We start from the raw sequence: 27865 nt of genomic DNA, 5'->3' as shown, positions 1-27865 counted from the left end.
AACAGCTTTCGAAGAAGCACCTGCAAGAGTTGCCCTAAATTGAAGCTGTCCACGTCTTAGTGATGGCCTTAGTATAAATGAAGGCCTAACCAAGAGGCTACAAAACCATTGCTGATCACTTGATCTTGGTGCCGCGGAAGACCACTTCTGGCATGCTTGACTGTCCGGTCTCATCATCGCTTTCTCCATTCTGTTCTCGTTCGAGGGTCACATTTTCGGTTTCTATGCCTCGAAGAAATTTCTCGATTATGCTTTTCATTTCTATACAATGCAGTTAGAAAAGATTTTCACAGCGCGTTGTTGTGCACAACACAACAGCGGGGACAAACATATAGTGGATTTTAATGTACACGGTTCTGAAGTGATTTCAAATCATAGCTAACAGCTGTATTAAGCGTTATCGGAGAGCCAAAGTAAATTTTGTTAGCAGGACACGGAAGAAGGCGGGGAGTCGAATGCGTGGCCACTATGACAGCGGCTAGAAATTAACCACTCTTTCCTGAGCAAAGTCTTTGGGAGAGAAAATATATAGTCCCGTGAGAAAAATGACGAAGCACTAACATGCAAACAGCGTGTACATGAAGATACCTGTCCCTTGTTTTGTTCCTAATTTCTAGTTGAAAGAAGCATGTTAGAACAGGCCATGCATATCAAATGCTGTGTTACTCTGAAGCTCGTGAGAAATGAAGCCTGGGGCAAAAACACTGTTTAGACGAAGTGACATTTTTTTTTAAATAAACGACGTGATATACAGTGACACTGATTACCTAAAGTGGCTTCATCTGTCGGCGGTCACCAATTTGGCTTGAAATTAGAGTTCTGGCTCACTCAAGAGCGCACGAATACTCACGAGCGCACATCATAGCATGCTGTAGCGGTAAAAGTTGCAAAAAAAATACAACACGAAAGCCTACTGTAGCCGGGATGCCAGAACGCAGAGCGGACAGTGCGCCCAGCATCAGCGTCCCATGGTAGGCACCCGGGGGAGGGGGGGGGGGAATGAACAGTGTTGCGGGTTGCCGAGTGACGCGCAGGCTCCAACACGTACTACCGCGCCAACCTCTGTCCAATTTGCAAATGCGCCTTCAAACGAACCCCGCTGTTAGAAAGGCGTTTACCCTCGGGGGGAAAATTGGAAGAACGGGCGCAAAGACTTGCGTTCTCAGCGTTCATTTTTATTTATTTACAGCTCCAACTCATTTCAACCACGCGTTTCGTCAAGTGCTGTGGTGGACCTTGCATGCTGCGAGCTGTTTTCTTTTTCTTTCCTTTTTTTAGCACGCACCAAATGCTGCAACTACGATCACGCGTAGACATCAGCGTTTCCCATTGGTCGCGACTAGAGATTTAGCGGCTCTCATTGGCCTCATCGCTATCATCGGTCTTACATCCATATTCAATTTTTACACTGTCTTTCATTGCTCCCTACCATGCTGTGAACGGACACGTGCTTGATCTGTGAGGCGTTTCCATAGCATGGGGATTCAATTCCACATGTCCGGGCGGCATATCCGTCGTCACACGCTGCTCACGCACAATTTTTTCCCTTCTACACGGCCTCTTCTGGAAGGAAACACATAATGAACGGCTTCGCCTCACGAGCACAATGTGATTCTTCGTGCCTAGTATACCCTCTTAGGCCAACGAGCACTCATGCAGTGCGAATGCCACGTTTTGACCTTTTCTGTAGGAAGAGCTGGTTCAAATTTATGCTTCGGCGAGCAGTACAAGCACGGGAGGCGGGAAAGGAACAAGAAACAGCGGCTGTTCCAGCCTTCGCGCCACGTGTTTATGGTTTCTAGGAACTGGATTCATAGGTTTTATGTCTGCTACACCTGCTTCTATTGCCTCTCCTTTACCCTACTCGCCGACGCGTCCATGGGGAATTATGCACCTGACAAAGAGAGGGGGAAACTGAGCGACAAACAACTCATCATGAATGCGGCAAAGAAGAATCACGAGCGAAGGAAGCGATGCTCACGCACGAACAATAGACTTAGGGAAGCCACGTATGGCGCTCCCATGCAGTGTGTCCCGGCTGCTACTTGACGTTGCGTTACGTTGAGTACTCATGTTGGGGCAAAAGGCTATCTCGTGGTGAAACCGTGAGTGGTTCACTCGGCAATGCCAGATCCAACCTATTTTCGCCTCATGCGCCCAGGCTGTGTTGTGTCTCGGGACCTGGGGTCGCATGAAAGAGTTTAATGGTGGCATTGTACTGTTTTTTTTAAATTTCCTCTCTTTTTGTATGTGCTTCTATGCCGTACTTAGAGTACGCCTTTGGAATTTTTTGCCATTTGACGATATTCTAGTAGAAATGTAACAATGGCCACTATTGTCGGCACCTATCGTATCAGATGTCTAAGTACTTTCTTTAATAGCGTAAAAACAATGCCTCAGGAAGCAGTGAAACCATTAGTGTGGTATCATTAAATGGTGGACATTACCCTGCTGCACCTTGTGGCAGAGCATTTACTGACCGAGTGAACGCATTTGACCGAGAGAACACTCATGTATATCTCCTTGCTCTCATTTGTTGAAGCGACACTGTGGACCACTCCATCCAATTACTGTTCTGAATAGAAACTGATTCTCTTGCTCTTTCCAGCTATGTTGGCATTCGACCGGCCGCAAAAGAGGCGTTTACGCTTAGAGAGCTGGGTTTTGAATTCTGCCCGCCAGGAGGTCCAAACTAATAACGTCCCAAGAAATGTAGCTGCTGCCGTTTTGACGTGAATGGCACTATCGCCTTTTTTAGCGATAGCTACATTACGGTATCATTTCGAGCCTTCAGCGTGGCGGCACCGCCACGCTGTGGCTGCGCCGCAATGCTGTCACGTGGTAGGTCACGTGGTGCGGAGCGGATGCCGGCGGCGCGACGCCGTGGCGGCTCACGTGGTTCGTCATGTGGTCGGTCACGTGACCAGCCACGTGGTGCGGAGCAGCTGCTGCTGCTAGCGGCGCGGCGCGCCGGTGAAACCGAGCTGCAACAGCTGTGCGCATCCGCCGTGTCAAGTGGCATGAAGATGAAGGAATGCCCAGCGAAATGAAGCGGCGAAAAAGTGACTTTGCAATTCAACTGAAGACGTTCCACCCGGCCAGCTGTAGCTATCGCGTCACTCCAGGTTTAACGAGAGCCGAACCACCACCAATGTTTTTGTTGTTACGTTCCTTGAAGGCTAGTCAGACGCAAGGACGACCAGGGCAAAGAGCACGGATCACGGCGAGCACCGTCAAAGCGCAGATACCACCCAGGCACTTCCTCTGCGTCTCTACCCAGGGATTATCTGTTGCAATATTGCCCGACGGCGTCAAGTCGTTCCTTCGTGTAGGCCGGCATAGCAGCATAGACGTCATCCTCATCGCCATCAGCCACAGGCATGTTGCTAGGTTTCTTCAGAGGATGACAACATAGTGTTACGAAAGGAGTGGGCAGGAGGCAGAGACGGGAGGGAGGGGGGGGGGGGCGGTGATCGGCGGAGCACTGTCTTGAAACGTACGTTGTGGAGGAGGGGGAGCGCAGAGAGCAACCTACGAGAGGCAGATGGGCAACCAAGGTCACGTGACCTTGCGGCGTCATCACAACCTTCCCACAGGAAATTGAGGACCTCTCCCCAATAATCCCTGGAACTTAAAGACATAAAGGCACCCTTAAGCCCATGGTACTTACCCTTCGTGGTAGCACAGTGGCTATGGTGTTCCGCGACTGTGTTGGGCAGGATGCACGGGCTAGTAACCCGGCCTCGGAGGCTGTTACCCAGGTTGGAGAATGGGTACGAAAACGCCCGTGTACTAAGCAGGTACACGTAAAGGAACAATTTTCGTAGAACTACCCTACGGAAATAGAGCATTCATAGTAGTTTCCCGGCGAAATTAGGTCTGCTTTTTAGATCGCATGGAAAACAGACATTTTTTGCTGCTACAGGCACTCATTGTAGGCGGGTTACCATACTACCAAACCCACCGTTGCAATGTGATGCCAACAGCGGAATTCTGACTTTGACATTTTTTTTTTATGTAGCACCAGTTCCTCGCATGCAGTGCGCTCTGTGACTTGAACCACACGTCTTTCCGAAAGCAGTAGCGTGAAAAAAGTACGACTAGAACTATGGCTGGTATGGAAAAAACAAGCACCCGCACGTAGCAGACTAGAACGTAGAACGAGGAAAAAAGTAGCCAAGCTCTTGAAAACAACGCAGATAAAAGTTGAGCAGCCGCACGCAACGAAGTCACGAGGTGACGAGATACGCCGGCTAAGGTCGCGACTAACCGGCAGCCGGCGACAAGCAAGCTGCAGAATAGTCAAGGTGGACGGCATAAAAGCCGCTGGCCGCTACTTTGAGGAAACGCGAACATAGATATTATTTTATTAAAAAAAAGCGTAGTCCTTTCCAACCAAATCTACGCAGACAAAATATGTTTAATGAGTAATTAAAATATATTTAAAATCGTTAAAATTTACAAATATGTAGCCACTTATTTCTCTTATATTGTGTTTGTCCGCACACTTTATTTTGGCGGTGGTAGTTGACGTGCGCTTTGAAAGAACATTCCAGACGTCCGTTTGAGTGCGGCGTTTTTAATATCCATTCCCGGATAGAAATATTACAGCATAGGAAAACAAAAATATCGACCACATCCTTCGTTGTAGCAGGGAAGAAAACTGAACCAGTTAGCAAAGTACAGAAGACAAAGACATACGATCATTGCCTTCGTCTTTTCCGTATTGTTCCCACGAGGGTGCGCTGCTGATGTCCTGCGGTGGGCGTACTCCATTGGCGTTTTCATTTCTTTTTCTGCGAGTGATCAGTGAAGTGGCAGCTACGATGGGGTCAGCAGGAGCTTCCCGTCTGGTAAGCTGTGCTTAGTTTCTTGATCTGTTGGCAGATTCTGCTTGCTGTAGTTCCTTGCACTACGCAGATAGTGAGAAATCGACGTTTTAAGCTGTGCAGCTAGGCCCTTGGTTTTTACCAATTTTGTCAGTTTAGCATTCCGCGAAGCCATGTATTTACTCTTTCCTTTCACACCGGTTTTGCGCTACAACGCTTTGGCGCCAGTCGCCCTGTTTTGCAGATGCAGGTAGCTATCTTTACTATATTTCGCAGCTGGCGTCGCGGCCAATCTATCTGCGCAATGTTCCGCTTTCTAAGCTGTAAGAGGCTTTGAGTGCTGTGAAGCGCCCATGTTTATTCTGCATATGTAATGCAGTGAGCGTCACGTTAAGTAAGCACAAAGGTGGCCGTTGTTTCCAATTTTCGGAACTAGCCAGAAGAAAGGTCATCTTGTGAAATGTTTTGTATGCTTTTTCATACCTAGAGCAGTCCTTGCAAGAACGGTACTCGATTGTAATGAAAAAAATGTACTGTACTTTTCACTAGCCAGACGAGGAATGGTCCGTGTAATGCCACTATGACGGGTACTCTTTAACCGCTGCTGGCGACGAAAGCACTGTTGTGTAAGTTGTCAGTTTCGTAGGTCATAAAAAATATGCTGCGCATTAGACATAACATTGCGTATCTAAATACAAGTGGTCTTGTTTTGGGGCATGATGATGTCGCAGTCGATAGACAACTGACATACCACATTTGGGAAAGAGCGCAGGCAAATAGGACGAGATGGTCGTAGTGAATTGGTTGAATGAGCTTAATATACCCTGTCTTACTAGGAAGACTTGAAGACAATTTTCAAAAATTGGATTTTTGAGGTAAAATAATGGCTTTTGCGGCATGGTATTGCCAGGGTTGGCGAGCATCAGAAAACTAATGAAACATGTTAACTAGTAAGATGGCTAAATAATTCTTAATAATTAAGTTTTTGACTATTTGAGTTAGGCGTCTAGCTGCAATTAGAGATGTTTAGGTGGCCGTTAGTAACCGCCATATCAGTTTTTGGAATTTCGAAAGCCCGATTATCCTCGCCGCTGCGGCCCGATAAATTTTGGCAGCTTTGTGTGAAATTACATGCGCTTTCGAAAGCTTGCAGGCAATGCAACCCCTCTAGTTTACGTAAATAGTCGAAAATGCTAAATTTTGTCGAGCCACAGCAGCGAGGGTAATCGCGTTTTCGAAATTACAAGAACTGATATGGCGGTTACTAACGGGCCCTGCCGCGGTGGCTCAGTGGTTAGGGCGCTCGGGTACTGATACGAAGTTCCCGGGTTCGAACCCGACCGCGTTGGCTGCGTTTTTATGGAGGCAAAACGCTAAGGCGCCCGTGTGCTGTGTGATGGCAGCGCATGTTAGATCCCCAGGTGGTCGAAATTATTCCGGAGCCCTCCACCACGGCAAACCTCTCTTCCTTACTTTTTTCACTCCCTCCTTTATCACTTCCATTGAGGCGCAGTCCAGGTGTCCAACGATATGAGACAGATACGGCGCCGTTTCCTTTCCCCAAAAACCAGTTATTATTATTACTAACGGGCCCCGCCACGGTGGCTCAGTGGTTAGGGCGCTCGGCTACTGATCCGGAGTTCCCGGGCTCGAACCCGACCGCGGCGGCTGAGCTTTTATGGAGGCAAAACGATAAGGCACCCGTGTGCTGTGCGATGTCAGTCCACGTTAAAGCCCTCCACTACGGCACCTTTCTTCCTTTCTTTCACTCCCTCCTTTATCTCTTCCCTTACGGCGTGGTTCAGGTGTCCAACGATATATTGTTATAAATTACTAACTTTCGGGTACAGATCTCCAATTGCAACTAGACGCCTAACTCTAATAGTTTAAAACTTAATGAAATTAGTTAACCATCTTACTAGTTAAGATTCTTCACCGGTTTTCTGACGTCCACCAATCATGGCAATACTGTGCCGCAAAAGCCATATTTTTGCCTAAAAAATCCTAATTTTCAAGATTATACTTATTCTTCCTTGTCACACCCGGTATAGGCCAGCTGCTTATGTGATAAGCTGTCACTGTTGTCTTCTGCATCGGTGAACCTCTAATCTGCAGCCTTTTTTTCGCAGGCCCAAAAACAAGCTCTTGGTGTTCTGTATGAAAACATGAAAAGTGCTTACCTGCGATGATATTTCAACTTTAGGGAATGATTTTTTATTTGCGTGCGAAATGGAACGCTGTCATTTTAGAATTATTTACCAAGGTTAGTGGACTAAATTGGACAGCGGCTTACGAAAGCAAGGTTATGAGGACGGGAAACGATTGCCTCCGAAGTTAATTTTATTGCTACGCTTTTTTAAATCTATATTTGGGACGCCAGACATTCCACAATAGATAGCAGTCGACAAAAATAATCAAATATGAGCTATTTGTCTATTGCTAAATGCAAAGTTGCGGAGGAGGGGGAGGAAAAACTTTATTAAAGGAAGGGGAGTTGGGTGAGCTTATGGGTGGGGCCCTAATTCCAGGGCTCCACTGGCTTGAGCTGCCCTGCGTACCTGTTTTATGAGGGCCCGTTGGTCCTCCAGGTTTTCGCTGGTCAGCAGCGCCTCCCACTGCTCAAAAGATGTGCTTTCTGTCTGTATAGTGTTTGGTTTGGCTCCACATCCCCACGATATGTGAGAGTATAGGGTGGGCCTGGCACCAGGGACAGGTGTCGGAGTAATATATGTTGGGTGTATGAGATGTAGTCTATAGAGGTTTGGAAATGCGTTCGTCTGGATCTGCTGCCAAGAGACGGCATCTGGGGTGTCTAATTTCCTATTAGGTCGAGGGAAGTGTCTCCTTTCAAGACTCTGAAACTCGAGGGGTTCGTTATACCCCGAATGTAGAGAGGTAAAAGCGGGCACGGTTTGTGGCACCGCTCGGTCGATGTTGCCTCGAGCTAGAGCATGTGCCCTCTCATTTCATTCCAGCCCCTCGTGACCTGGGGTGCAGGTTATTTCGTGGTGCTTTGCGACGGGTGCAGTCCCCATGAGCCGACTGACGTGCTCGGGAACACGGCCTCTCAGGAAGGTTCGACATGCGTGTTGCGAGCCTGTGATCGCATGAGCGCTTTGGCCTTGGGACTCGTATTGCCTAATGGCCATGGCCATGGCGGTGGTCTCCGCGGCCGCTGGTGATTCGACTTTTAGAGAAGCAGTGAATAGAGTGGAGAAGCGGTGGTCCACTGCCGCCACTGCGTACTTGTCATGGTTCGCGTATGCTGCGGCGTCAACATAAACCACGTTCGGAGAATTGGCTAGGCGTCGGCGTAGGTAGGATACTCGAGGTCGTCGTCTGCCTGTGTGACGCCTTTAAGCATATGTTTCGGTATCGGGGCCACACTGATGTATTTCATGTGCCCTTTTTCTAGAGGGGATTGAGCATCTACTGCGCGGATGTCCGCAACTGTGCCTACTCGCCGTAGGATAGCTCGTCCAGCTTGGGTGGTCTGAAGTCTTAGTGTTTGAGATGCACGAATGGCTGCTGTTTGTTCCGTAAAAATGTTTAACATCCCTAGAGCGGTCAGACGCTCCGTCGAGGTGTTTTAGGAAGCTTAAGGGCCGTCTTGCATGCACCTTTTATGATGGTGCCAATTTGCTGATCCTCTCTCTTTGTTAGCGCGGGAAAGGATAGTCCGTATGTGATTGCGCCAAGTACCAGCGCTTGCACCAGCCGAAGACTGTCTTCTTCTCGCATTCCTTGTCGATGCTTGGTAATGCTGCTGATCATGCGAGCTATCTGGTTTGCGTTGGTTTTGAGAGTCTGGATGGTGTGGGTAACACGGAGGTTGCTCTGTATTCAAAGACTAAGAATGCGGGTCAGGCTAACTTCCCCGATGGCTTGACCCTCGAGCGTTAGGTTGACGGTACCTGGAGGGGCGTATCTCAGACCATGTACTCGGATGACCTCCGATTTCTCCGGCGCGCAGTGGAGGCCGCTTTGTGAGGTGAAGTCCTCGACGATCCGGGCTGCTGATCGTAGGGTGATTTCTTTTTAGCCCAGGGAACCCTTTGTGGCCCATTTAGTTATATCATCCGCGTATATGGTGAAACCGACATTTGGAAGTGCTTACTTACATAGCCCGCGATAGCTTGAGCATAGCAATGTTAGCAATGTTGAAAAGCAGGGGAAAAATAATAGCTCCCTGCGGTGTGCCTTTGTGTGACCTATCTTTGACGTCGGAGCGGGTTTGTCCGATGCCTATCGTGGCCGTGCGGCCCGTGAGGAACGCGCGCACGTAAGCGAAGACCTTTTCTCCGCCGTTAGTCATTTACGGCTTGAAGGATCGCCTCGTGGAATATGTTGTGGAAGGCGCCCTTTAAATCTAAGGCCAAGATGAGATGTTCTTCATCTCTGGGGCTGTTGGTTAGCACTTCTTCTCTCAGGAGTAGGAAGGAGTCTTGGGCCGAAAGCCCTGGCCTGAACCCAACCATAGTAGCGGGCATGGTTTGTGGCCCCGCTCGGTCGATGTTGCCTCGAGCTAGAGCATGTGCCCTCTCATTTCATTCCAGCCCCTCGTGACCTGGGGTGCAGGTTATTTCGTGGTGCTTTGCGAGGGGTGCAGTGCTCATGAGCCGACTGACGTCCTCGGGAACACGGCCTCTCAGGAAGTTTCCACATGCGTGTTGCGAGCCTGTGATCGCATGAGCGCTTTGGGCTTGGGACTCATATTGCCTAATGGCCATGGCCATGGCGGTGGTCTCCGCGGCCGCTGGTGTTTCGACTTTTACAGAAGCAGTGAATAGAGTGGAGAAGCCGTGGTCTACTGCCGCCACTGCGTACTTGTCATGGTCCGTGTATGCTGCGGCGTCAAAATAAACCACGTTCGGGGAATTGGCTAGGCGTCGGCGTAGGTAGGATACTCTAGCTCGTCGTCTGCCTGTGTGAACGCCTTTAAGCATATGTTTCGGTATCGGGGCCACACTGATGTATTTCATGTGCCCTTTTTCTAGAGCGGATTTCCTAAACATGATGTTAGGGAGCTGTGCCGGAGGGAATCAAGGGACGGCCGCTTGCCGGGCTTGGGAAGGGTGATAATTTCGGCATGACGCCAATCCTGAGGTGCAATACCCTTCTTTTAGAGTTCATCATTGAACAAGTCAGTGATGGCTTTGATATGTGCATGACTCGGGTTACGAATAATAGCGTCTGTGATTTTATGCGCTCCAGGAGGGGTGTTGCGCTGCGATGCACGGGCTGCTACTTGCACCTCGGCTATTGTTATCGTGGCCTCAAATGTAGGGTTTGGAATGCCGTTGTAGGTGATTGGACAAGGTGTTATTGGAGTAAATTGCGGAATGTCCCCCCTTCACAAGCGAATTTCTTCACAAGGCATCCGCCGCCTTTCTTCACTGTCACAACACAATTTACGCTCACGTATTCGCGCTACACTCGTAACTGTCCTGTGACCTTTTCTTCGAAATTTTGCTGCATAGAACAGAAAGTGACAGCTATAGTACGAGCCGTAAAGAGCCTTCAACTTACTCGTCTCACTTCTGAGCCAGGCTCCATGTTTTAACAAAACAATGGATCATTTCAATGTACTTTGCAGGTGAAGTTCAACGTCCTCTGGGGCAACAGGAGCAACCAGAGTTCCATCATCAATGCATCGGATTTAATAGGTGAGCGTTCCCTCGCCCGCTGATTTCTTTGGCAGGGTTTCAATTGTTCGCCTGTAGTGATTCTTGCTGCCTTGCATGGAAAGAGAAACTAGGAAGTACATACCATTACCTAGCCGGCGTTCACAGGACAACACGAGGTGAAACCAATGGCGTTGCTACTTGCTACTCGAGGTGGAACAAAGGCGATCGTGGCCGCCTTTTATCTCTGTTCGGCTTTTCGGCGCTCCGAACGTGCTGCCAGACAGCTTAAAAGACTGAACGTGCAAGAGGTACTGGTTTAATTTCATAACATAGTCAAGATATTTGTTTTCCGCTAAGTTCCGACGCTAGATCACGGATGTCACTGCGAAGTTCGAGCTGGTCAGGCATACTTAAAGAAGTCGCGTTGATAAATTTTGCCATTTCTGAGGTGCACTTCGGTATTGAAGAGGCAAATTTACCAGAAGGCGTGGTTTTACCTGTCGACGTCGTTACCTTTCCTTTGAAATTATCTTGTGTATTCATTTCTTTCTTCTTTGAAGGGAGAAGGAGGTAGGCTCCCTTCAAGAGCGCCTTGTCAAATTGTGGCTGAATTGGGCCTTGCGATTGCACAGTTCGCTTGTCATGCGAGAGATGCGCGGTTCGATTCCCAGTGCTGTGGCGTACCCATCGGTAGCACAAGCTTAAAAATGGCCTTTAGTCGCATCACCCTTCCTTGAAATAAAATCTATCTGTTAGAAACTGAAGTTCGTCTTATGCGGTAAAGGTCATTGCTACCCTGTTTAGTGTACTCAAGATAATGTCAATGACCCATTTTTTCAAGCATTTCACTGTAAAGAAGCCCAAGCACTAAGCAACTGTAAGGAGAAAGCTTGTACTCACCGTATCACTGGGGATCAAACCCTGCACATCCATCATGTGAGGTGAACACTCAAACGACTAGCTCAAATGCGTGTCCTCAGATGGACTTATACAGCGTCTACTTCCTTAGCTCTGGATGACGTTTCCAGTGGATAAAAACCGAAAGGAGCGCCCTTGAAATAATGGCATTACCTAAAGTTAGATACTTTGGCAGAAGCTTTACTTTTCTGCGAAGTGCAGCCCATCTAGAGGGAAACACGCCGAAAACTTCGTAGCGCATTGCGAAAGTTCAATGTAATTTGAACACACCTTGCTGGACTAGGCGTGGGATCTGGTTACACCCAAAATAAAAAAAAATGGTACGGCTTCAACATAGGTAATTCGTGTAGGACGTGCGAAAGCACATAAGGCAACACCGGCTCAAAGGTAACCACATGCATGGTCTTATCGTCAGCCGCTATCAGCAGCCGTGCGCCGGGGAGGAGGGGGTGGAGTGGGGTGCCGGTTTCGCGTGTTGATGGAGGAGCTGCGCAAGGCTTCTGATGCTCGCGCTACGTCGAAGGTCAAAGCTTGAGGCTGCACACATACCCCGGATTTTTCAGCTTCGCCTGTGAGGTAGTGCTGTTGTAATAAAACGGCTGACATGCTTGATATTTCGCCTTTCCCTAAACAGCCACGTACAAGAAGAAATTGCGCGCTGTTCTTTGGAAGAACAAGAACTTGGCACGAGCTCTGGGGGCCCCCAGGATTATGATCAGCGAGTTAGAGAAGTCCAACAGCCGCCAGCAGAAGGTGTTCAACCTGGCCTTGCCGCAGGTAAGAATAAACGTTGCAAGGGTTTAAGTGTTGTGCGAGAAAAAAAGGACGTCTTTCCTATCCACGTGTGACTGCGTCTCTCCTGCTCCTCGAAATATACAATGCGTTTGAGGTAGATTTTGCCAAGCTTCAAGAAATCAACGAAGGGTCATTATCAGTGATTATAGCGCGAAGAAGGATGAGGCTAAGAGAAATACCTCTGTTGCCATCCTTTTTTGCGCTGAAGTAAACTAAAAGGGCATGCTAAGTACAACTTACCCAAGTTAACACTCTTTAGTGAACGATGCCGACGAAGGTTTTACTGGAGCACGCACATAGCCGTCTTGTACAGGTGAATATATATTTAATTCACCTTTTTGTTAATTGACAAATTTAAATTACCTGTCCTTTCCTCTTCGCAGCGGGCCGTGGTTCTGCAATGAGAGCTAGTGTTACGTATTCAGATAGGCCAGCACAAACAATTTCTGTCCAACATAATAGCCTCTACCCGACAGCATTGTGATCGTGATAGGAAAACGAAACCGCGCGCTCATGCATAACTGACTCTATGACCGGCTGACTGTTTATCTATTACAGTTTTGTGAAATTGATTCCCTTAAGTCAGGGCGCGGTTGAGGGTACATATTATCCCTTTGGAAGAGCGTACAGGGACGTGATGTTTAAATCTCGCGTGCTGTATTTCAAGCGAAGGAAAAACAACTAGGAAGTCTCTTTTAAGAAACAAATCTTCACGGGCATTTCTCAAGGCACTCAGCATCTTTCACTGAAATTTTTTCGCTGAACTTATTGATTATAAACTGGGCTAATTTATTTCTCTGAATTGCAAAACTAGGAGTGTTTACAAATACGCTTACCTGGCGATGACAATAGCCTATCAATCTGCGCAAGGTAAGCCTTCGTAGATCTGGTTATCATTTTTCGAAGTTTGGCAGAAGTTAGGTAAACCCTTAGCTGTGAACTTTCGATTGGCGGGAAGATTTTTACACCCATTTTCCTAGGTGATAAATCAGTTTCTCTCTGCCCAGTCAACCTGAACATAGCCATATGTGTTTTAGAGGAGAGTAATTGAATGTAGTTGTCTCAGTATTCCTTTAGGGGCCTTTAAATATATTTTATTCTTTTTTTGCCATATATTTATTCAGGATGTCATTCCCGCAGTGGTTGCATAGACGATTGTTCAACTTTTTTTCAGCAATAGTTATATGGATGACGCCTTTCACATTGTGAAAACCATGCCGTTCAACTATCAAGACGTGTCCGCGATGCTAATGTACGCCATAATCTAAAACCTCCAGTTTTTGAGCTGGAAAATGAAATTGCTCGAAGTGGGCTTTCAGGGTAAATGCTTTCAAGAATCTGTCGTCTGCGAATGTGTCCCAGGTTGACTTCTGAGTGTGCGCACTTATGTGAGAAGGGTTGCCTAGAACGGCTCAGTTCAGTTCAGTTTAGTTTATTATCTTAAAAGTCCCCCACAGGGGAATTACAGAAGAGGTGGGTTCTTATACATACAGTAAGGATCATCTTATACATGCAGTAAGGACCATGGTAACTAATTATTGAAAAAAATGGTCATACAGAAGTTGAAAAAAGAAGATGGGCAGGTGGCAGCAACGATTTCGTGGGGAAGGCCATTCCAATCGACCTTTCTATCACAACAACTTGTTTGTTCTGTATAAGACAAAGTTGGAATGTTTGTCTCGGTTTGTCGAAGTTAGAGCCCCATATTACACAACGATGTCCCTTCGGGGAGGTCTTAATTACTTGTTAAAGCTGCACAAAAGTTTAGTACTTAATTGAAAACTTGGGATTTCAATCTAAAAAAAGAGAAATTTAGCTGAAACCTTTGTTTTGGGCTGTACTAGGGTATTACGCCTTACGCCGCGAAACTTGTGTGGAGCACGCGGCCACCGTAATCCGCCACTATTTGCTTAATGAAGTATTAGTGCAAGCTGTGTTGCAGTGGGCAACGTCACTTGCCCTGTGGTCTTGGCTAATGCGGCGATGTTACCGGAAGCTTAGAGGAAAGGGAAACAAGGGGAATTATTCGAATTAGGCGAAGCTGAAAAAGAGAAACGTTTTATATTCGTCCTTCACCCGCTAAAATAGCTCTTTAAAAAACTGTTTTTTTTTTTCAAAAGCGTTTCGTTGGGCCCGGAGAGTGTGGTTCAGGGCCCCGTTTAACGACCTTCTTTGTGACTGAGAATTGTGCCTTTTGGCATCTGACAACGTACTCCTACTATAAGTGAAAAAGAGCTCTTTTCTTTACTAACACTCCCTGCAAATAAAGACGTGGCTGGAAATGGCTATGCAGCACTCACGCACAATGTACGAGTACCAGTCACGAGCCGTGACTCTGCTGGATGAGATAATGAATCCCGGTGTCGACTTCACTCTGGTCCGAGTCTCCGACGCCGACGACGATGCAGACATTCAGGACCGGTGCGTATCTTTTACCATTAATCACCGTCGCGCTTCCACGTCCGTGACCAACAGGCATCGGGAAGTGGTAGTCGGCTTTCTCTCCAGCCAAGTGTAGTTTATTTATTGAAAACGTACTGGATGCATTGAAGACCTAGGAGGAGGGCAATACATAGAAGTGAATGAATGAATAAAGTCATAATGACAAGGAGGGATGGCTCTCGGTCACAGTTGGGGAATTGGGAGGATTTGGGGTGCAGGTGCAGAAGCGACTTCTAGTCGATCGTTTTCATAGCCTTCAGAGCTGCAAGTCTTACATCCGTCGGCCTGCTACACTACTCGAAGCAGGCCGCTCGAACTGCTGTGTGCCGCGATGACATGTTGTGCTTCGGTGCTGGATCGTATCTGGTCTGCTAGGTTAGCCATGCAGTTATGCGATATGTGCTGAATTATGAATTTTCTTCCTCGAGAGAAATGGGCAAGTCCACATAAAATGCTGGAGATCTCCTCTGTAGTGTTCTTGAAAGCGGTTGCATCTGTCGTGCACAGGTGTTTCCCGTCTGGCAAGAGGCCACTTGTGGCGTATGTACGGGTTGTATGCTGTGTTTTCAAGCGCTTTGTGTAAGAACTCTTGTAGCCGAGTGAGCTTCAGTGTCAAACACCGGTGCTTGTGTTCTTTCTGATAACCGGCGCCTGCTCTCTGCTTTTATTTAGGTGCGAACGGTAGTGTATCAGGGCTTTGCGGGGGGAGCCTTCATTGAAGCTTTTGATATGGTTTTTAATCTACTGTGTTCGGCAGGAAGTTGACGTGTGGGGTGTGGTACCTGTGATCAACCCGACCCGATTTCGCGGCTGCGTTTCCCCCTCCACGCCAGTGTGACCCGGTGTCCATATAATTTTGCCGTTTCTTCCGACGTCTCTTCCTGGTGTCGTTGGTCACCGCATCTTTTGCCGTTGATGCGGAGAGCTCTGCTAACAAGGAAGAAATTTTACGTCGTAGTCTAAGATATGAAAAAGCAACGCCAACGTGTTGTGCAAACGTCTTGGTAACTGCCGACCGTTAGATTTTTTATCTTACAAATCCAAGTGAAGTGCAGTAGGAAGAGACGTTATTTTTGTAGTTTAGGCCCGTCCGTAGAGGAGCTGTGAAAGGATGCCGGAACCTTTCACCTCCCACTGTGTAGCAGAAGTTATGACACTGAAGTGACGGCATGAGTGGTTTGCTCGCGAGCACTCGCTGATTCTGTCACCATGCGTTCGCAAAATGCATTTCATCGAGAACCGATTTAGCATAATACAACGAACAACCCTCGAAAAATTACATAATCAACCAATTTGCTGCATCTGCACCAGCGAAAGTTTTTGTCGCATTTCGCGTTAATTACTTTGTCACTTTGTCATAATTAATGTAGTGTATCGTATGTTCTTTTTTTTTTCGTTTTCTGCAGGAAACTTCGGCAGCCATGACTTCTGGAAAAAATTATTGGACAAATCGACACTGGTTTTTTAGAATACACACTCATGGCACTTTGCATTATCTGATTACCGGACCCAAAGCTTTCACGCTAGTGCATGAAGTCCTCTTTATCTCTTACATTATGTTAATAAGTCACATTAGGAGCGCACAGCATTCGAAATAGAGTTTAAATGCGCAATTTTTTCTTATTTCGCGTTTCCTATTCATTTTTTGCCAATTTTACATTTTCTATAATTGCGTTCTTTCCATTCGTAAACTTCATTTTGGCGTGCCAATCCTGCTTTGGGTTCTGGTGGCTCATTTAATGTTCTTAGTGCTTTACAATGTTCTATTGTCTTTTAATTGTGTTCCATTCGTGAACTGCATTTTGACGTTCCAATCCTGCTTTGGCTTCTGGTGGCTTTATCATAACTGCCTCACAAAAGAGTTCTCAATACCTTGCATCTCTAAGGGCCACATGAAATGCAGCTGCAAGTCAAACTGTGTAAAAGAGGCGATAACCGACACCGAAGAGGAATTTTACAGCAGTTCCGCGTCTCCAAGCGCAGAGACCGCGTCGCAGACGTAGGCCTGAGCACACAAACCTATTAGGTTGCTTTCGTGCAAGATCAGGCGAACGCGACAGACCATCGCCGCATAACGTGCACTGCGGAAGGACTCGCGGTTGTGGTGCAGTTCTGCAACTTAGTGCTTTCTTTAGCGCCTCTTTCAACAACTAAATCGTTCAGGAGCGAGTAGAGTCGGACATGTATATATCGAACTCGAAGAGGATCACAAAATATTGCGATACATCGATAATTCGATATATAAACAGGTGGTAATATGGAGAGAAGGATAGAAGGAATAACACATTGCACCCACGCGTGTGACGCGTCCTTGCAATGACGTGCTGCCCGGGCAGAGCAACGCTCGCTTAGCCTTGGCGGGTCTAACTTGCTTCGCACCGAAGCCGCTGCGGACGGTGCCTAGGAACTAATCATTGGAAATAAGATGTCCGATAATGTAACAAATATAATATAGATAGAGGAATCGTCCATGAAAATTGAGGCAAGGCAGGCTTCCTCAACGCCTTCGGCAGTGAAGCGCGCCAAGCCAGAGCTGCCGCTGGCTTTAGTTCGTTAGGCCGACTTTACCGCCAGCTTAACACCAGCCTAAATCACGCGGTAGTCAGCATGGCGTACGCATTCACCAAACCCATTAACAGCTTTCGAAGAAGCACCTGCAAGAGTTGCCCTAAATTGAAGCTGTCCACGTCTTAGTGATGGCCTTAGTATAAATGAAGGCCTAACCAAGAGGCTACAAAACCATTGCTGAACACTTCATCTTGGTGCTGTGGAAGACCACTTCTCGCACGCTTGGCTGTCCCGTCTCATAATCGCCTTCTCCATTCTGTTCTCGTCGGAAGGTCAGAATTTCGGCTTCTATGCCTCGAAGAAACTTCTCGATTATGCTTTTCATTTCTATACACCGCAGTTACAAAATATTTTCACAGCGGGGACAAACATATAGTAAATTTTAATATATAAGGTTCTGAAGTAATTTCAAATCATAGCTAAAGACAGCTGTATTAAGCGTTATTGGAGAGCAAAAGTCAATTTTGTTTGCAGGGCACGGACGAAGTCGGGGGGTTGAATGCCTGGCCTCTGACAGAGACTCTTACCCGAGCAAAGTCTTTGGGAGAGAAAATGTATAGTACCGCGACACAAATGACGAAGCACTATAACTTGCAAACAGCGTGTACATGAAGATACATGTCCCTTGTTTTGTTCCTAATTTTTAGTTGAAAGAAGCATGTTAGAACAGGCCATGCATAACAAAGGCAGTGTTACTGTGAAGCTCGCGGGACATGAAACCTGGGGCAAAAACATTGTTTAGACGAAGTGACATTTTTTTTCCTAAAATAAACGACGTGATTTAGTATACGGTGACACTGATTGCCTAAAGTGGCTTCGTCTGTCAGCGCTCAGAGAGTTAGCTTGAAATTAGAGTTCGGGCTCACTCAAGAGCGCACGAATACCCACTAGCGCTCATCATAGCATGCTGTAGCGGTAAAAGTTGCAAAAAAAAATGCAACACTTGCGAGGACGCTGTTTTCAAAGCCTGCTGTAGCCGGGAGGCCAGAAAGCAGAGCGGACAGTGCGACCAGCATCAGCGTCCCATCGTGGGCACCCGGGGGGAATGAACAGTGCTGCGGCATGCCGAGTGACTCGCAGGCTCCAACACGTACTACCACGCCAACCTCTGTCCAATTTGCAAATGCGCCTTTAAACGAACCCCGCTGTTAAAAAGGCATTTACCCTCGGGGGGAAAATGGGGAGAAAGGGCGCAAAGACTTGCTTTCCCAGCGTTCATTTTTTTGTTTTATTTACAGCTCCAACTCGTTCCAACCACGCGTTTTATCAAGTGCTGTGGTTGACCTTCTCTGCTGCGAGCCGTTTCCTTTCTGTTTTTCTTGTTTGCAGAGTTCTCTTCGAGCTCGCTAGAAAGAGCTCCGCGGTTATGTGCGAGTACAGCACAGAGCAAATTCTGCATCGACGATCATGCGTAGAGAACAGCGTTTCCCATTAGATGACAAGAGATTCAGCGGCTCTCATTTGCCTCATCGCGAGCATCGGTCTTACATCCATTTACAATTTTTACTGTCTTACATTGCTCCTTACCATTCTGTGACTGGAGACGTGCTTGATCTGTGAGGCGTTTGCATGGCATGGGCAATCAATTCAACATGTCCGGGCGGCATATCCTTCGTCACACGCTGCACACGCACATTTTCTTCCTTTCTACACGGCGTCTTCTGGAAGGAAACACGTTATGAACGGCTTCGCCTCACGCGCACAGTGTGATTCTTCGCGCCTAGTATAGTCACTTTGGCCAAGCAGCACTCATGCTGTGCGAATGCAGCGTTTTTACCTTTTCAGTAGGAAGAGCCGATTCAAATTTATTCTTCGGCGAGCAGTACAAGCACGGGAGGCGGGGAAGGAACAAGAAACAGCGGCTGTTCCAGCCTTCGCGCCGCGTGTTTATGGTTTCTAGGAACTGGATTCATAGGTTTTATGTCTGCTACAGCAGGCAATGTGACACTCATGTTTGTGTATTAATATTTTCGTCTTTCCATTTTTTTCTTCGCTCCTAACCGCCACACTAACTATCATGCTGTGGAGTGAGAACTGATTTCTGCTGAGCTCAAACAAAGCAGTTGTAGAACAAGAAAATTGTGCCCCAAAAGGCAGACACCACTGACCGTGCAGTAATAAACATTGTGGAAATTAAAAGTAGGTAGTTCGAACAGTCGCTTGGTATTCATGGTGAAGAAGGGCCAGAAAATGGAAACGCAGATATGCCTTATGTCTCCTTTGTCTCCGGCTTTTGGCGTTACTTTACCCTTATTAAGAACATTTTTGCTTTCACATTTGCAGAGCAGTACGCTACGGACGCAGTAATTATAGTTGGCGCTCTTTGCCCGAACTAGCACGTATATGCATCAGTTTTAGAGCGTCTGCTGTCACCGCCCATGAGGCAGCTGCTTCTGCCGTGTTCATTTTCACGCATTTATCGTCAGGTCTTTATTTTTTTCTTTCTATGTCACTTGGAGTGCATTTCGCGACACCCTTCAATGAACACTACGCTGGAGTACAAAAAAAAAGTAATATATCTAATTTGGGCCACTTGTCAGCCCGTATCGGTTCATGCTTTGCACAACATTCAAGTTCTGACGGAGCTTCGCGAACGGGACGACGAGGAATTATCAAAAGCTCCGGGAACTGAGTAGCGGTGCTAGGCTAATGAACGCTTTCCAGAACGCGAAGCCTTTTAGAGGGAAATGCGCCGCTATTAGATAAGGCAGTATGTTGCCGAAAGCAATAAAAGGAGATTTATGAGTCGCGCAACCTCAAGACGCTTTAATTTTCCTCTAGTTCAAAGAGCAGGGCGCCAGAAGATTGGCTCTCGTTGGTAAGAAAAAAAGTTCTCTCTAAGCTTCTTAGGGAATCAGGACTGCTCTTTATGGATCTCTTCCGGTCTCCGCCTCTCCCTCTCGAACTTTCTGTCGCAGAAAATGCCGTGCGTGTGCTTTGTTCGCTGCATGATAAGTACGCATCAAGACCTCTCGGTGCTTGCAGCTAATCCTGCACTTTTTATCATCCTCTCTGATTGTTCGCAGTTTAGCTAGCACAATACGAAGCTTCACTACACGTCTAAACTACACGGGTCCGGCTAGCGATGAGGGTTTTCTTTTTTTGCCTGTCGGCTCACATTTCGGCGGTTCAGTGCAAACGAGCTTTTTTCTGCGACACCGTCTGAAGTAGCTTCCAAGAAAAAGTGCGGCAGTCAAGGGCGGCTTAGTGGTATTAAAGGTAAAACCACTATTGGCTCACTCACAGTCAGGCACCAAAAAGGGAGCGGGCCTGGCGCACGTGGGAGCCCGCTGGTCTTGTAGATGATCCGAGGCGAGCCAGGCACCTAAAAAAAAAAAAGGTTTGGGGGCGAGAGGTGGGGAGACTAAATGACTCTGGGGCATTCTAGAACGGGATGGGCCCAAATGGCATATGGTTCCAGGCAGGTATAGCATGCAGGGAACGTTGGGACGTGTAAGAACAAAGCCGGGGTGACGGTATCAGCAGGACGTTTAGTTGATTTTATGAAGGCGTCTAATTCGTAAAGTGGATGGAGACGGCTGCTGAGTGGAACTGGTTTGCCTGTTCTCGTGCAGGCTGCCAAAATAGAAGTAGATGGGCCTCTTGTTTTGAATGACTTTCTTGCTATACCAAGGGTACGGCTGCGGGACTGCAGGAGCCCGGTCTAATGTATCGAGGTATAGCAGTTTATCACCTCGTCGCTTGCAATCCCGGCGTGGCCAGCACAGCTGATCCAGAGGGGCATGGAACCGAGTGCATGTGCCAATTCTACACGCAGTACAGATAAATCTGAAAATAAGCAGATGGTGTAATATGTCGTAACCGAATATCAAATATAACGAAAAGATCTAGACACCGCGAAGTGCTGCAGCATAATGTAGCAGAAAATTGGATATAGTTAACTACACCGGATGTAACAAAATGGTGTATTATGTCGCAGGCGAGAAATTAAATGTGGTGTAGAACGTCGTAACTGAAAACTGGATAACAGCAGAAGTAGACAAACGAAATGCTTAAGCATTTCTCCCCTTAAGCAGATATAAGTGCCCTCAGAATTTTTTCTTTCACGCAAAACTGCTCCTCCCTGAGGTCACTGAGGTGTTGGAAATAAATAAATAAAAATTTAGGCGCTCCGTGGTACAAAAACAAAAGTAGAACCAATGGCGACAACAACAAAGCAAGGAACCAAACATACCGGACATGCCATAGTTCACTCATTTCGCGACATCGTGTACATGATGCGAACACGGTTGCAGAAGTCGACGATTCTCCACGCGCGGGACAAGAACGTTCAGCCAGACCATAGGAAAGCAAGTCTCTTGCGGGGAGCGCATTGATCTACACCTACACATGCCAAAGCAACCCACCGTCGGTCAGTATAGGGACGAGTACGCAAACCGCCACTGAGGCATTTGTGTGGATGAACACATGCAAGCTATATCGCCAACCCTGGCGTGTTGTCAAGGGCAGCTGCTGCAGTCAGTAATGCCACACCGCACTGAAACATTCTCGTATACCCCTCCTCGTTATACCACAAGGCTCTTCGCCATGCATACCTCTCGGCGTTGCGGTTGTAGGAACGATGCAACGACAGCGCGCCTGCTGCATGTCCTCAACGCGAAACCACGCTTATCATGCTTCGATTGTCCATGCAGACTACGCGGGTTCAATGACCAGGCGCTGCGCACACTAGTCGCTATGTTACGGGAAGAATTTCAGCGGCAGTCGGACGTGCCTTCAGTTCTTTTGTTTTTGCGTGTGTGCGTTCATGCTTGCCTTGCCGAGATCAGGCACACAGAGGCACGAAAGCACTTCTGATTGGAATGCGTGTCTATTTCCCCGCCTAGCAGACCTGCGTGGAGCAGGCCTATACGCGGTGGGACAAACCAAACACACTCGGCGTGCTATGTTGCATGATATGTCTGGGTATGCGATTACTTACAATCAGCGGAGTTTCGTGCTCGTATGACGTCACTGCTGGCGGTTCTCGAACGCTGTTTAGCAAAGGAGCGCGTTACGTGTTTTTGGAACACGTCTGGAGATGCGTGTCTTCTTTTACCAAGCTAATGTTTTTACAGGTCTTTGAAGGTAGCGTCCAACGGGCCTTTAATGATGTTTAGCTCTTCCCGTCAAATCTGCTTTGTCGTTTCTTTGTCCATGACCAGAAAAGAATTTTAAAAAGCAACGTAACACCAAAGATGTCCGCAAACATTAAATAAAAACAATACTTTCCCAGTTAGGAGACCCAACGCGTACGGCCATCTCTCTGCGAATTGCAATGGTCCTGTAGAGCGAAAGAAAAACAAACAAATAAATAAATAAACAAAACAAATTTTGCCGCGACTGCGATTTGAACCCACGGCGGCGCGATCAGATCACCTTTGCTGGCCAGTGCTCGAGAGCCCTGTGCTATATGACCACTTTTTTTAAGATGGTGTTTATTACGGTGATCCAATGTTCTATATACGTGAACTCTGTACAAACAATGAAGAGAACAATCGCAAACCAACACAATGCACAATATGCCACACCTAAACAAGCAAGCACGAGAAATGAAAACACAGAGCCCATCACTACTACATCATTTTAGGGCAAACCTAAGCAACGATGCACTAGAAAGTGGGCAATGAAGAGCACAGCACTAGGATTCATTGCCGCCCCGGTTCAAACTCGGTCTGGATATACAATGCCTTTAGATGCACAATCATTCTGCTGAAGTGGTCTTTTGCGGAAATAACAGATTCACGATGTCTGTCCATCATGCGAGTTTTCCAAAGGCTGTGTAGTCCGATCAAAAATAACTTGTCTCAGGGTTCATCAACAAGGGACAGTGCAGTTGCGCAGTTGTAGTTGTAACCCTCACACAATGGCACATGCCCACATAGGGGGATTGGCCAAGAATTGGGGGCGCAGAGAGTTTTTCTGGTAAATATTCCCTGAACGAAAATAAAAACAATGCAGAGGAAGGAAGAAGTAAAGAAAAAGGAACAGTGAAATGAAACGGGAAATGCATAACGCACGCAGGAGATCGACACTGAGGTTTATAGTCAAGTGGTTTAATGATAAAGATAATTGTCAGCAGAAAAATAATTTTGAAATAAAAGTCACCAAGGTAGTCGATTTGATTCCATTAAAAAATTTAGGCACGGCGGTAAAAACAGACTTTTGGCTGTATACACCAAGTATGGTGGCTCCAAACGACAATATGACTGGGCTGCTCAAACAAATTCCAAGCTGTTGTAATGGCTTCTCTAAAAACCGTCTTCTCATCGAGGACGCTTGGAGGACGCTTAAGTTTCGTCTTTAAGAGTGAGACGCGACAGCGTGTCACAGCGTTGCCGACGAGTAGACGGAACACCATCGCCCGTTCATCGCGGCGCGTGGCCCGTTGGACAATTTAAGGAAAGGACGCCTGCCTCACATATATTGGTGGACACCCGAACTGTGCCGTAGGGGAAGGAAAATGAAATGAATAATTGCTTTTAAGGAAAGAAATGACGCCTGTCTCACATTTCTCGCTCGACACCCGGATCGCGCCGTAAGGGAAGGAAAATCGATCGATTCGATAAATCAAGCAATCAATGATCAATCAATCGATAAATTGATCAATCGACCAATCCCTCAATCGATCAATCAATCATTCAATCAATCCATGAATCAATCAATCTTTAACGCTGTCGCGTTAAAATCCCTTCCCTTACAGCGCGGTTCAGGTGTCCACCGAGATGCGCCATTTTTCGCTCACGGCCAAAGACGCCGACGACACCGGTTTTTCTGCGACACGAGCTCCTTAACGCTTTCGCGTTAAAAAATGGTCTATGGTTTTGTGCTCACCACAGAATACGCAGACGGGATAAAGCGCCAGCCCAGACTTGTGAAAATAAAAATTTAAGGGTCGGATCCGGGAGCGGAGCCTAGATAGGGAGACCTCAAGCTGTCGTCAATGGCATGATTGCGTGCTCCACGAATACCTGATGTGCAGGTAATCATCAGATCTTAAAAGAGATCCAGTTGTCATGTTTAACAAATTTTGTCCTTGAAACCTAGCTGCTGTGATGTACGCTGTAGCAGGAACGATATGTAGCACGGGGTCATTGAGGGACGCCTTTGCCAGGCAGTCCGCAACTCCATTGTCTGTGACACCGCTATGACTTGGCACCCATATCAAGTGAACAAGGCTCAAATGCGGATGCAGTAATGAATGAAAGGTTTTCAAGATTGGCGAATCCACAGCCGTAGCAAGGGGCGAACACAAAGAAAGAGAGTCTGTAATGACAGCCACTGAAGCGAAAGATGGCTCTAGTTTGCGATGAACTTAGGCTTAGAACAAAGCGCGGAGCCAAATTAGATCTTTTTTTTTCAATTACTGATGTAAGATACCCCAAAAGAGCATTGCATCTTTGCAATATATGAAACAATGCTTAATCGCTCAAACATTTCTGGAACATCACAACGACGGCAAATTACCGTAGTCACAAGAATGCTATTTTTTTCATGTTTTAACTGGCAATGTCTTGCTATGTAGCTTATAGAAAAATGTCTGCGTACATGGTGAGAGGGGCATTTTACGTACTCTCTTCAGTACGTGATGTCCCGGTAAACCAAAATACACAGAGCTGTACATAGGCGCTGGGATGAACGTACAAATTTAATCCTCGTTTAAACGTTTCCTCGGCACTGAAAACAGGAACTCAGGGAATAAATGAACAAGCAGGAAACGAACAGCCAAATTACACATAATGCATTAAGTCCATCAAACACGGGTGATCAGAAAATTTTGAAGGCACAGTGAGGTTCAGCAAAACATTAACTAATTTAACTTGCAAGAATGCACGCACTATTGGGTGTGTAGCGTTACGGAAAAACATGAAACGTGAAACTATCTGTCGAATATACAGGTGGACTAAACCAAGGCCACCAGCTCTTACAGGCCGAAAAGCTTAACACGCCTCATAGATTTGAGAGACGAATCCCACACAAAAGTTGCGACAATTCGGTGAAAACGTTGTATATACAATATTTTTCAATTAATAATTTTGGAAGGATAATAAATTTCATTGGCGGGAAACAGATTACACGCGGTCGCCCTGGAAAAATTGGGAGGCCGTGGAAGACACAAGTCTGAGCATAGCTCTGAAGAATTTGCACTGTCTTTCTCGTAAAGTGCACTATGCTAATAGGCGCTCAAAGGGACGCCAAGGTACAGTCTTGGTCAAAAAACCTCAGGCCGCTGTGAATGGGCCAAGAGCGGCTGCGGTCCGCTATCATGGCGCTGCCACCTCCAGCGCGCGCCGCCACTCGCTTACGCTGAAGAAGAGGAAGAGGACAAGGAAGCATGTTATAAGAGGACGAAGAAGAAGCACAAGGAGGAGGAGAAGCCGAAGAAGAAGTAGAAGAAGAAGAAGATGAAGAAGTAGTAGTAGTAGAAGAAGATGAAGAAGTAGTAGTAGTAGTAGTAGTAGTAGTAGAAGAAGAAGAAGAAGAAGAAGAAGAAGAAAGAAGAAGAAGAAGAAGAAGAAGAAGAAGAAGAAGCATGCCCCTCACTGTCGGGCGTTACTTGATAAGGCGCTCACGAAGAACCTAGTGCAGCTTTCACTCTACCTGCTGCGGGTTTATCTTCCGGACGCCGCGCCACGGCGCTTTGTGCGAGTAATTGCACTGACCAGGGCGAAGCTTCCCTATGCCCTCGCAACACGCTGTGTCTTAGAAAATTCCCTAATTGCCAAGAAGGCTAATTATTATATTTTGTCCTGCAAATTCAGAAGCCCAAACCATCAAATTACCCTGATAGATATTTTGTGTATTGTGAATGAGTCGACCGATAAGGTTTCATATTTTCAACGTGTTGCTGTTCGTACAGGAGACACCAAATTAAAATGTAACCTTGACTTGCCTCCGAGAACCCTTGCGTGTAACGAAGTTGTCTGTTGGTGCGTGAACCATTTGCTCACCTTCTTTGAAAACGCGATCAGAAGCCGCAATTTCGACTGCAAAGGGCTGCCTTCGGGAAGGGAACGCAGCCACCTCTGTAATACACAATATTTGAAATACATCGTAAAACACACTTGCCCACTAAGAAACGACTGTATACTTGTGATCGGAGCAGCGGTTTTTTTTTATAAATCCACAGACATAGTGTAAGCAAGTTTCGGAATTAGAGGATGGTCTCCATCTCTGTCTAGCCCTTAGAGTTACAACCACTCCTTCCCCACTTAGGAATGTGCCCACTGTCTGGCCTGTGTTAATGGCACGTAGAATATTGACTCAATCCCGTTAGTGTCCCCTTCCATGCGCACATGATCCGATGCAAGTGGGTCCCGTGCTCATTATGCGTTACGGTTACGTGAGTTATTGCCCTAAATTCGGAGTCGCGTAAAAGAGACCACCGCCACGAGATTATCACCTTGTGATAATAGAGATCAGCTTGATGGTCGCGTAATAACCACGGCCAGAAGATGATGAACGCACTGCTTCCTTTTTACATCCAGCTCTTTACAAAACCAGAGTATCAAAGTAGACGAGTGTTTGTGAATAAGCTCAAAATACAGCAATGAAAACGTATTAAAAATTGCCATGATTCTCTGTGCTACATCACGTTGCGTAAATTTTCACGGCTGCTCAAAAATCGCTCCAGTGCCGGGCATCTTCGCCCTGTCCACCGTTATTACTCGTTCAAAGCGCCGCAGCTTGGCGGGCTTAAGACAAGAAGGCAGCAGGCAGAATGAACACTGCATTAGATCGTGACGGGCGCTGTTGCCAACAGAAGCCCGAGAGTGAAGGCCACGCTCCCCTCGAGCTCTTTATCCTCGGAGAAAGCTCACAGCGGCCTGAGGTTTTTTGACCAAGACTACTTGGGTGGCCTACGCATCCACTGCATACCAGCATATTCAGCAGAACTCTTAGAACAATTAATCTGAGCACCTGACACTGAACAAAGTCCTCCATTAAACGAATAACTTCATTGATGTTTGGCTAACCAGCGCAGAAAAACGCGAGGTCACTGCATAAGCTAATGCCTTCGGTTCGTAACCCATAACACGGAAATCACTGATGGCTCTACTAGTTATAACATTGACGCAAAGCGCCTCCAAGTATATTGCGAACTGGAGCGGGGAGAGCGGCAACCTGGTTTCACAGAGGACTGAATACAGACAGGTTGTGAGAGACAGCCGTTTACTGTTAAGCTCGTATAAGATTTTGTAGCAAAGGCGTATCTCAGAATAGAGAGAATTGAACCAATACTAACGTGACCTAAAAGAGAAAATATTGCTCGTAGATTAGGCCTGGTTAACCATCGTCGAAAGCGAAAAGCTGCATCTCCCTGGCTACGTTTGTGGTCGAGCGACTGGCGGATGGCGCCTCATCGATCACTCCTAGCGTTCCGCTGAACGCATCAAAGTGCATCGGCGTTTTATCTGCGCACGAGATGCGGCCAGACGCTTTCCCGCTTGACCGAACGTCAATGTCAAAGTTCACAGGTCAATGTAGAGATGGTTGGTATAACAGCCGCTGGTGTCGCTGCTGTAGCTGACGCCATGCGTCGAAACTGACTACCACCTGTTATTCTCATGGTTTGACCTCCACCTACATTCAAGGTGAAAATTGTGGCGACGCTGACCTCTAGATAAATTCAAAGTCAAACTTGCGGCCCCGCTGACGGCTCGAAAAGCGGGCGTAGTGAAGCTT

The 27865-nt window shown here is 47.0% G+C and overlaps 1 long non-coding RNA gene across 1 annotated transcript; it reads left to right on the top strand.

Annotated features, from left to right (window-relative positions):
- The first annotated feature begins 12067 nt into the window (after positions 1-12067).
- Positions 12068-16155, top strand: LOC144123423 (uncharacterized). Its single transcript, XR_013313093.1, has 3 exons — positions 12068-12151; positions 14463-14590; positions 16018-16155. It is a non-coding gene; the product is annotated as an uncharacterized LOC144123423 (long non-coding RNA).
- Positions 16156-27865: the final 11710 nt, after the last annotated feature.

This window comes from Amblyomma americanum, chromosome 3, assembly GCF_052857255.1.
Source record: "Amblyomma americanum isolate KBUSLIRL-KWMA chromosome 3, ASM5285725v1, whole genome shotgun sequence".
In the NCBI taxonomy this organism is placed as follows: Eukaryota; Metazoa; Arthropoda; class Arachnida; order Ixodida; family Ixodidae; genus Amblyomma; species Amblyomma americanum.
The sequence above is the reverse complement of the archived record's forward strand: the minus strand, read 5'-3'. Positions and strand labels throughout refer to the sequence as shown.